This window comes from Procambarus clarkii, chromosome 26 (genome assembly GCF_040958095.1).
Source record: "Procambarus clarkii isolate CNS0578487 chromosome 26, FALCON_Pclarkii_2.0, whole genome shotgun sequence".
Classification (NCBI taxonomy): domain Eukaryota; kingdom Metazoa; phylum Arthropoda; class Malacostraca; order Decapoda; family Cambaridae; genus Procambarus; species Procambarus clarkii.
This window is the reverse complement of record NC_091175.1, coordinates 34,101,355-34,112,998: the sequence shown is the minus strand read 5'-3', so window position 1 is coordinate 34,112,998 and position 11,644 is coordinate 34,101,355. Positions and strand designations below refer to the sequence as shown.

Here is an 11,644-nt window from a genome sequence, read left to right as displayed (position 1 = left end):
AGATTGCGTCTTTGTCTAGATTGTGTTTTAGTTTCAGTCATCCGAGCCTCAATATAGAAACAGGGTAATAGTTTTATCCAAGGGATGCTGGGTATTATCCAAGAGTTTGTTTGACATTTACGTTCGTAGATGCGACAGCTTCTGAGTATACACCTTTAAACCCACCCTTGGGATACTGACATTTTTTTCGGCGGTGTATCTCTTGCAAAGTTTATCAGATCTTTTACGATTTCTTTATGTTGCGAGAGAACAGTCTCTTAAAAGAGTTCATCAGGTAGTTCATTCTGGGTAGTTCAAATACGCTTAAATAAGGTGACGTCGGGAGTTGAAACTGTAGTTCTGCAATCTTAGACCTTGTCCAGGAGGTCAACTAGCTCCCCCCTCAGATCAAACAACTTCGGTGACTTTAGAACGTTCACATAGAAGACACTTTCGTAGAAATTTCTCAGGCCATCTAACACTACTTACAGGTTCTGTACTTTCCTGAGGAGAGAAGGAACACATTAATATGGATACAGTGCACGAATAATAATATCTAAGATTCATTTGAAGAATGACAGCCTGAATTACAATCTCTAGAAAGGCGAAGGAATACATAAAAAAAAAAAGTGAATAGGGTTCGAACTTGCCTCCGGGATGATCCCAGATGCGCCTTATGCGACAACATGGTAAAAATATTGCAACTTTGGATGCAACTGCCCTTACAAGCCTCCCGCAGTTTCTACAGGGAGAAGGCGCGTCTGGGATACCAAACGTAGGTTCGAACCCTCATAACGGATCTTATGGATTTGTTCATTTGATGCATCACGTTATTGTGATAGTGTAGAGAGAATAGTAGTTCGGTAACATTGTTGAAGTTGTGCAGAGCTAATTACTGCATTACAATACAAGGAGTACCTTTATTGTTTGAAGCATAGGTTAAACATTTATGAATGAGATTGGGTGGGTGTGAACAAGAGCCATCTCGTATGGGCCAATAGCCTTTCTGCAATTACTTTTATTCTTATGTTCTTAACGTTTCTGATAGGGTTAATAGATGCAATGAAGTTAAATTTTTGACCGATTGTGGTAGACATTAAGTGCTACGAAAGGGACGAGGATTAATCAAATATTTTTGAAAATTTAAATCTTTATTTATGGAGGATTAGTTTGCATTTATTGATCAATTTAAGAGGTAAGAGGAGGTTGTACTTACCATGAACTGTTCAATCAATTGACGAATGATGAACGCAACAGCCTCGTCTGTCAAGAAGCTTATCTACCTCGCTCCATCTGTGAAATTACAAATAAAATTTTTTAATTTATTATTTAACCTATGTATATGCAAATTCAGGATTTTTTTTTTAATCTTTAAAAGTTTTACCGATACATGTATACTGTCGCTAATGTTGGTACCTTCCAAACTTCAAGTAACTATAAAGAGATATTTCTTTACTCTTAGTTCAACTGGTAGTACGTGTTGAGGGACGAGAGTTAAATCCCATTGTAGTCCCTCCATAGTTTATCGCAGATAAATCACTTGCGAGTTTTATTATGTTCAGTAATGTTATGGCCACTATGGGTCGCAACCGGGTTCTTTGATGGAGGCAAAATGATAGTATCCGACCCCAAGTCGGTACTGGCCTTCAAAGATTATTAGGTACTGTAATAAACCTAAAAAGGTGGAGGGGGGGGGGGGGCATTGAAGCAGAGCTAAACACACAATATATTCCCATCACCATAAATAAACAAACGGAATTATTACTTTATTTGGAAATATATATAGGTGCCGCTCTCGTATAGGAGACCGAGCACTCATGACGCGAATATAATGTAGCCTTCGTTAATGTTCGGGCTCCGCTTCCGACCTTACTAGCCACAGTACCAGGAAATACCTGCGAGCCTACCAACATTATCACGAAGTGCCTCTCTACCCAACAACCACTCTGCAGCCAAGCGCTGGCAGAGAACCTCAGCCACGCGCTGATTAGGGCCCCACTTCACGGACAACTACAGAGGTGTCGCACCCCTGGCAGAAGCTAGCAACTTCTGCCAGGCAACGGTCTAGCAACGGGATAGCAACGCTCCTCAACAGGCACTTTACTCTCTGTCGTCTCTCCCCTTCGCCAGTCCCGGGATATGACGAACTCTTCCACCACTACTCCACTAGTATTAACAACACTTCTGATCGGCGGCGGCTCACTTAGTTGTCAGACGGGACTAAGTTGGGCGAGTTCATGCTGCTCAAGGTAGACTTTCATCCACAGTACCACTGCTGCCCCACAGCACCTCTGTGGATACAGACACGTCATCAGTTCTAAGGTACGGGAGACATTAGGAAGCAACACTTACTCTTTTGGACATTGACATTTATGCTCGTAGTAACTACAGATGGCGCTGGTCTTGAATTGCCTTATCACCAGAGGTCACTTACTACCACCTCACTGGTTTCTCAAGGCAGGAATCTTGAGCCAATTACACTTACTACGCCACCCCCAATAGATGGCGTTGTCCAGGTAGAGTCCAATTCCATGGGGGTTTGAGAGCAGACTCACAGATGGTGCTGAAGTCGCTCCTCCATACGTCAACAGTGTCGTTGGGTTCGTAACAAATATATTAAAATCCAAGAACCTAACATAGTTTCTTTCACAAGCTAATAAACAAGCAGCTTAGTTTGGATAACATAATCTGTTGAACTTTTAATGACTTTGTAAACTCCCACTGACCAATTCTCCTAACACTCTCTCATCAGTCTGGGTCGGCTGCAACATGGTCGAGCTTGTTGTTGTTGTTATTGTTATAGATTCAGCTACTCGGAACAAGTTCCAAGTAGCACGGGCTATGGTGAGCCCGTAGTGGACTTACCTGGCACAGGAGCGAGGCTGTGTGTGGGTCTGGTCGAGCTTCTTGCCTTCGCTCCAAAGAGAATCTTGCAGTTCCTTCATGTCGTGTTTCACGTTACCTGACAGGTCCAAGTTGGCGATGTGGGTAGGTTCCGTTCTGGTAGTCATTTCGGATGCCATCTGCAATGAAACTTACACGTTGTTGTTGTTTTAGATTTAGCTACTCAGAACGAAGTGTTCATGTAGCACGGGCTATGATGAGCCCGTAATTGAGTTCGGTTATTCGCGATAACCTTGTTACTGTGATATTTGTGTCAAAGTTTCAAATAGAGGTGGGGATTCCTCCGTTTTTCCAGTTTATTTTTCGCTTCTGTTTTAGTGCACTGGTTTTAGTCTTGTTTTAATAACATTATCTTGGTGGCGGATGTAGATGCAAAATGCTCACTAGTGAGTCCCATTCCTCAATGGCTTTTCTAATCATTGTAGTCGCGGTGGAATGTGCATCTAATGTAGCTGGCGTCGTTGGAATAATGTTGAGTTTGATGCGCAGGGGTTCAGTAGCTTCACATTTCAATAAGTAGTGCAATAGTGGCGCCTCTGCTTCTGTTCCACAGATATGACACCTTTTAACTATTGTGTTCATTACCTCTCAGCAGCATTGGTAACCAAGTCTGAGTCTGTGTATGGCTACTGTAATGTCTCTGGATATCTTTTTGCCAGGCTTGAAAGAGGAGTAACTAGTGGCTTGTTCGTACCATATCGCAGTGGATCTTCCTTCCGCTACTTTGGCTCTGTGGCGACTTTTGATAGTTGAGAGTATTTTCTTCTTTATTTGCTCTTTAATCTGTGAAAAACTTGGAGATATTTGAACCTGTACAACAGGTAGAGCAGTGGCAGTTTTTGCTAGTGAGTCTGCCTTTTCATTACCATCTATGCCAATGTGACTTCGTATCCAATTTAGGGTGATTGACAGCCCTAGATTATGGGTCTCTTTTCCTATATGTTGGATTTCTGTGAATCGAAAATTATCTCTGTGCTGACTGGATAACAATGCCTGGAGCGAAGATTTAGAGTCGGTATGAATGATGACATCATGTAAATTATTCTCAATTGTCGGCCTCCTTCAGGGCATATAATTCTGTTTGTAATGTTGAGCACCCACTATAAATGCTCCAGTAAGCTTTATGGATGGTAGTGTAAACTGCTGCCTCAGCAGAACCTCTTTCTTGATCAACTGATCTGTCTGTGAAGATGTGAGTCGTTGTAGGTCTTGAGATGGTTTCCATTTGTTGCTCTATGACTACTTTGAGCCTCTGCGAGTCACATGCTGATTTTTTAACTGGTAATCATTCAATGATTATCTTTAGACTCGACTCTTTTCCATGGAGGAGGCTGCCAAAAGTGTTCATATTGGTATCTTCCCCATTGTTTTTAATGGTCCATTTCAAGTCCACTTTCTCTAGAATCTTGACCAGATTATCCATCCATGTACTTGTTCTATATTGAAGGTTTTTCTGAAGCGATCTCTGTATGCGGTCTTTGATTGACAGTCTGGCGGTGGTTCCAACAAGTTCTGCGGTTATGGGAGCTATCCTTCGTTTGATCCGTAGAGATTCTCTCTACGCGTCCATATAGGTGCTCCATGGGATCGGATGCGCCCCGGCTGCCCGATACCGGGAAATAGCGGAAGGATGGGGTCCCTATAGTCTCTTCAGGCCATAGACCCTAGAAGATTTTCCATGTTTGGTGAAACTAAAATGTGAACGGTTGAATCACAAATACTTTGGTTCCTGTGGATACGACGATCTGTCGTTGTTCTGTATATTGGTGAGGTTTTATGGAAAACAAAATCGTTTGGGCACGTTTCCTTAAACCAATGCTTCTGCTCCCCCCCCCTCGTAGTGAATACACGGGAGTCAGGCGACTGTTGTTGGTTGTATTCTGGAAAATGTCAAGGCCTTGAGAAACCTTGATAATTCAAATAGCTTTTCTTCCCCCTACAAAGAGTGACGACATTTGATGAATAAATCTCTTAGTTAACGTCTGTTTGTGAAGGTAATATTGTGACAGTCTGGGTAGTGCGGAGTACCGTTATCAGTTGGCATGTATACTGAGCGATGCTTATATCTCCCATTGTAGTATACCTTGTGGGTTACTATTTATTTGTATTATACAATGTAGTGTACTCTTTTTTGGTTATTTTATGTGGTTTACTTTTTTGGTTGGTGGACTCTTTTTTTTTTGGTTATACCATGTGGTATACTTGTCTGCTTCATTAGATAAGGATTGCGTTCGATTACAGTTCAGATTCCTGAAGGCAGTATAGCCTGCTTATATTGTCTAACCTTTCATATTCCGCTGATTGAACTCGGTATATGTGTGGCGTGTGGGATATGTTTGGGCGCTGTTGTCAGAAACCTCCCAATGAGTTTGACTGTTGAATTCGTCTTCTCTTACAGATATATCCTTATATCCAGTGTCCTTATATCCGGACACCGTCTTTCCTTTCCGCCATTTTTATTACTTTGTATCCGGCCTCCTGCTCCAGCACCCATTTTCATTACCTTATATCCGGCCTCATGACCCAGCACCTATTTTCATTACCTTATATCCGGCCTCATGACCCAGCACTCATCTTGCATTTCATGCAACACATCACTTGCCACGAGTGATCGTTGAATGTTATAAGTGCTTTCTTTGCGCACTTTTAGTCCGAGTGGGCGTGCCTGTGTTCTTATCTGTGCTTTTGTGCACAGCGCAATTTTTGTGTTTTGGTTTAGCAACAAAAGGTAAATATGTTTAGTGATGTGTTTCTCTGTATTTTATCTAAAAGGAGAATGTCCTGACGAGTGATTTCTGGAGCCGCCGAAGACCCATTTACTCAAGTGGGAGGAGACCAGGTGCAAGCATTGATTTTAGATACTCCTTCACTGCTTGTTCTGGCTGTCTCTGTCTCTCTCTCCCTTTTATCTTTTAAATATATACAAGAGTTGTTACATTCTTTTACAGCCACTAGCACGTATAGCGTTTCGGGCAAGTCCTTAATCTTAATTTTCCTTGGAAAACGACCCGTTATATAGTTTAACAACTAGGTACTTTCAGCGCCGTTTAGAGGGGAGACCTGATGCCTGGGTAACAGCTTCTCCCCCGAATCAACCTACCCTGGCCTTGAGCTCTGGTGAGGCCACTCCAGACCGACAACCAGAGCGCAACTCCATAGTCTCTTGAGACTGATGGATGCCAACTACTACCCATATGGAGACGAGGAGTCACAATAACGTGGCTGAAATATGTTGATGCCACTGGCGATGCCATTTGCTTTTACCTTCATTCCTATGTTCATATGAATGGACATTCATATGATCATAGGAATGTTCATATGAACAAAGAGGGATATTAAAAATGTATTAAAAGTATCAACGCATAATAAAACTCAAAACAATCAATATAAACTGGATAAATAAAGATACTGGAATGTTCTTAGTAAATACAGATTTGGTAACAGGACTCTCGATATGTGGACCCTATTACCACAAAACATAGGGGATTTTAATGGGAGTATTAAAATATCAACAAAAGATATAACACGAAACAATGAGTATAAATTGGATAATATTAGATTTATAATAGACATGGGTAAATACTTGTTCGGTAACAGAGTTGTTGTTTTGTAGAACCAATTACCGCCTACTGTGGTTGAGATGGGGTCCTTTAATTGTTTCAATAGTGGGATGGACATGCATATGAGTGGGATTGGGTGGTTATAAATAGCAGTTGCCTTGTATGGGCCAATAGGCCTTCTGCAGTCACCTTCTTATGTTCTTAACTGTTGCACCAACAGAATCACATTATTGTTCTACTGATACATTTGTGAAGATGTAAGTGGTTGTTTGTGTTGAGATATTTTCCATCAATTGCCTGTTGATGTTGTCTTACAATCGACTACTATAACAAAATTGATCATTGTACGCACTATTGTGAGCGGTAGTGGCTCAGTGATATATCCATTTATTTCAGATACTTGGCAAAAACTCCATGTCACCAGACTTCACCTGATATGATTTAGCTCATAAGGCGCCGAACCAACTGAGACCCTCACTTGCTTCCCCAGTTCATTCTTGGTCGTGCTATTTGCTTACGCTCGTCCGTTGCTGTAACCATGGCAAAGACTAATCCATTTGAGAAGAGTTACTTCTCTCCCCGCATGATTCAGATGAGAGAGCAAAATACAATTCTGAAGCTCTCCATCGCCAAAATTTCCAAACTCAGGCGCAGAAATACTTCTTTGCATCGATATGTTATGTTGAAGAACCTCAAGAAACGGGTGGAGCAGGAGTTAACGAGAAACTGGTTAGAATATATGGAAGAATTATTTAACTTGTCAATCTTGTCAGGTCATTTTGTTCAATGTCAACCAATATTATTTGACTAGTTGTATATGAAAAGTGCTGAAACTGTCCCAAGTTTCAGTACTGCAGCGTAAATAGAAAGGAAGATTTTTATTTGTTTTTGTTTTTTCAACGTTTTTTTATACATTTTCAAGTCAACACTTCAGAACACACGTTTCAGATATTATTATTCTGTGACACTTTTCTGACACATTAGCATATAATAAAAGACTTTGATTTATAGAATTTCCCAAACATCTTTAGTTTTCCTAATACAAATGTTGAAAGTTCCCAAAAATTTTTTGGCATATATGGCAAAGTTTATTGATATTATAAAATCAATAAATGAACTTAGAGAAAAATGAAAACTCTCCAATGTAGAGACATGCCCTCCACATACTGTGTATATTTGATGTTAATTGATTAAAAAATGAATCAGTTTTGTAAACGTTTGTGTCAATTGAAAAAACAAAACAAAAATGAATAAAGTCTAAGGTTCTAAAATCTGTGGCTGAGGTTGACATCAACCAAGTTTCACCAAAATTGGAATCTTTACAGATAGGCTTACATACAGTCAGGTGTGTCAGTTTGATGCAAATCGCCCGAAGAAAAATTGAAAAAAAAATGCCTTTTTTTTCTTAATTGTTTTTTTCAATTAAACTAATTATAATATTTGTTTATTATATGCTATTGTGATAGCAAAGAGTCATAGCTATGATTTCAGTTGACAACTTTGATTGATAATCGATTTTGACCATTTTTGCATAATTTTCACAACTACTTCAATATTTTTTCTCCCACCCTATTTATGCTACGATGCTGAAACTTGGACCAGATGAAACATTTTTCATATAGAACTTGTTAAAAAAGTTTGATTGAAATCGAACAAGTTTTCATTTATTGCATTTTTGAAACATGATGCTTCCTTAACAGTAAGTTCTCCCATTAGCTTCTTCCTCCGGTGACTTGCTCCATATGGTTTGTTATAAAAAGTATTTGCGTTGTATGGGCCAATAGGCCTTTAACATTTACCTTCATTCTTATGTACTTAACTAATGTAATAGCGGAGCCTTTGTTGGACAGATTCATTAACTTTCATGACATTTAAGAAACAAAATTAATGACATTCATAAACTATTGGGTCCATTACCTCCCAGCATCACCTGTAGCCAAGTCTGCAAATGGCTATTGCAAATTAATGCAAATATGACAATGGGATTTGTTTCTTGAACAGTCAGTAATAAATCACCTAGTGCTATATTTTGCAGCCATACCTTGCTCCATTTACATTATCCTGCACTGCTTTTGTCCCAATTGTATACAATTAATAAATTTTCTGGTATTCGTTGCGATTGCGCAGGCGGGTTGCGAAAGGGATCAGGGGGGATATAAGAGATATAATTAGCAAGAATTTAGAACCAAAAAATCAATACAAAAATATTAGTAAAAGTCAAATAGGACACTAGTTATAATTAATCGTAGCCTTAGTAATTAGAAACCTGGTGTTGTTCTTTGGCTATATATTACTACTGTTAGTCCCCCTGTAGATTATGCTGTTCAGATCGTATCAACATACTATGGAATGGATATTAATTTACTAGAACGTGTCCAGCGTAGGATGACGAAATTAATCTCGCAAATTAGAAATCTGCCATAGTAAAAAAGATTGACGAAGCTAAAATTACATTATATGGAAAGGCGAAGAATTAGGGTTGACATGATAGGGATGTACAAGTGGGCTAATGGACATAGCAAAGGGGATATTAATAGGGTATTAAAAGTATCAGCACACGCAGACGAGGAGTCACAAAAACTTGTTTGAAATATGTTGACTGAACCTCACACTAGAAAGTGATGGAACGACGAAGTTTCGGCCCATCATGGACCAGTCACAATTCGATCAACACAAGGCTAAACATGAACAAATGGGTATAAATTTGAAAAGTTTAAATTTAGAAATGGCCTGGGTAAATGTTGGTTCGGTAACAGTGTACACAATTCGAAAAACAAATTACCGCATTCCATAACAGTTGAAGGATCTCTTGATTGTTTCAAGCGTAGGTTTTTATATATATGTGAATGGGGTTGGGTGGATATAACTTCTTTGACGGCGATGCCATCTGCTTTTACCTTCATTCCTATGTTCATATGAATGGACATTCATATGAACATAGGAATGTTCATATGAACAAAGAGGGATATTAATAGGGTATTCAAAGTATCATCGCATAATAAAAATCAAAACAATGAATATAAACTGGATAATTATAGATATGGGAATGTTCTGGGAAAATAGATTCAGTAACAGGACTTTCGATTTGTGGACCCTATTACCGCAAAACATAGGAGGATATTAATAGTAGTATTAAGTGTATCAACACAAGACAACACGAAACAATGAGTATAAATTGGATAATATTAGATTAATAATAGACATGGGTAAATACTGGTTCGGAAACAGAGTTGTTGATTTGTAGAACCAATTACCGCCTACTGTGGTGGAGGTGGGCTCCTTCTATTGTTTTAAGAGTGGGATGGACATGTATATGAGTGGGATTGGGTGGTTATAAATAGCAGTTGCCTTATATTGGCCAATAGGCCTTCTGCAGTCACCTTCTTATGTTCTTAACTGTTGCATCAACAGAATCACATTATTGTTCTACTGATACATTTGTGAAGATGTGAGTGGTTGTTTGTGTTGAGAGATTTTCCATAAATAGCATGTTGATGTCTCACAATCGACTACTATAACAAAATTTATCATAGTACGGGCTATTGCGTGCTGTAGTGGCTCAGTGATATATCCATTTATTTCAGATACTAGGCAAAAACTCCATGTCACCAGACTTCAACTGATATGATTTAGCTCATAAGGCGCCGAACCAACTCAGACCCTCACTTGCTTCCCCATTTCTTTCCTGGTCGTGCTGTTTGTTTACGCTCGTCCATTGTTGTAACCAAGGCAAAGACTAATCCATTTGAGAAGAGTTACTTCTCTCCCCGCAAGATTCAGATGAGAGAGCAAAATACAATTCTGAAGCTCCCCACCGCCAAAATTTCCAAACTCAGGCGCAGAAATACGTCCTTGCATCGATATGTTATGTTGAAGAACCTCTAGAAACAGGTGGAGCAGGAGTTAACGAGAAACAGGTTAGAATATATGGAAGAATTATTTAACGGTAAGTTCTCCCCTTAGCTTCTTCCTCCTGCTGACCATATGGTTTGTTATAAAAAGGATTTGGGTTGTATGGGCCAATAGGCCTTCAACATTTACCTTCATTCTTATGTTCTTAACTAATGTAACAGCGGAGCCTTTGTTCGATAGTTTCATTAACTTTCATGACTACTTTCATAAGTAGTGTAGATCAGGGTTAGCAGAATTGGTCAGTGGGAGTTTACAAAGTCATTCACAGATCAACAGATTATGTTATCCAAACTAAGCTGCTTGTGGTGAAAGAAGGTACGTTAGGTTCTTGAATTTTTATATATTGTATATTATGAACTCACAAGAGTGTGATTTATCTGCGTACGTGTCCCTAGACACGTACTACCAGTTAAACCATGACTAATGAAATATCCCTTGTATAGTTACTTGAAGTTTGGAAGGTACCAACATTAGCGACAATATACATGTATTGGTAAAACTATGTTTATTTGTTTTTAAAATTTAATATTTTTTTTCTGAATTTGCGTATATACATAGCAGGTTAAATATTAAATTATAACTTTCTTATTTTGTAGTTTCAGATAAATAGAGGAAGGTACATAAGCTTGACCAGGATGTTTCGTACATTATTAGTCAACTGATTCAGAAATTTATGGTAAGTACAACAACCTCGTATTTGTTAAATTGATCAGTAAATGCAAACTAAACCGCCATAATTGAGGAAAGATGTTCGATTAATCCTCGAGTTGAGGATACGGTTCGATTAATCCTCGAATTGAGGATACGGTTCGATTAATCCTCGTCCATTTCGTAGCACTTAATGTCTCCCAAAATCGGTCAAAATTTTGCTTCATTGCACCCCCATTAAAAACGTTAAGAATATAAGAATGAGAGTAATTACAGAAAGTATGGGCCTATTGGTCCATACGAGACAGCTCTTGTTTATATCCACCCAATCTCATTCATGTGTCAAACCTACGCTTGACAAAATCAAGATACCCCACTTGCATTATGGAATGCGGTAATTAGTTCTGCACAATTTCAACCATATTACCGAACGAATATTATCTCATTACACACAGAAATCACATTAGCGTGATGCATCAGATGAACAAATCCATGAGGGTTCGAACCTACGTCCGGGATAATCCCAGATGCGCTTTCTCCCTGTGTAGATGCTGTGGGAGCCTTGTGAGGGCAGTTACACTCAAAGTGCCCATTTTCTTTTACCATGTCGTGGCGCAGTCGAATAAGGCGCGTCTGGGGCC

At 39.2% G+C, this 11,644-nt stretch overlaps 1 long non-coding RNA gene across 1 annotated transcript; it reads right to left on the bottom strand.

Annotated features, from left to right (window-relative positions):
* Positions 1–385: 385 nt before the first annotated feature.
* Positions 386–2,301, bottom strand: LOC123757036 (uncharacterized). The gene is made up of 3 exons (XR_006772713.2): positions 2,183–2,301; positions 1,196–1,272; positions 386–483 (listed from the first exon to the last, which is right to left on the bottom strand). It is a non-coding gene; the product is annotated as an uncharacterized lncRNA (long non-coding RNA).
* Between the last annotated feature and the right edge of the window lie 9,343 nt (positions 2,302–11,644).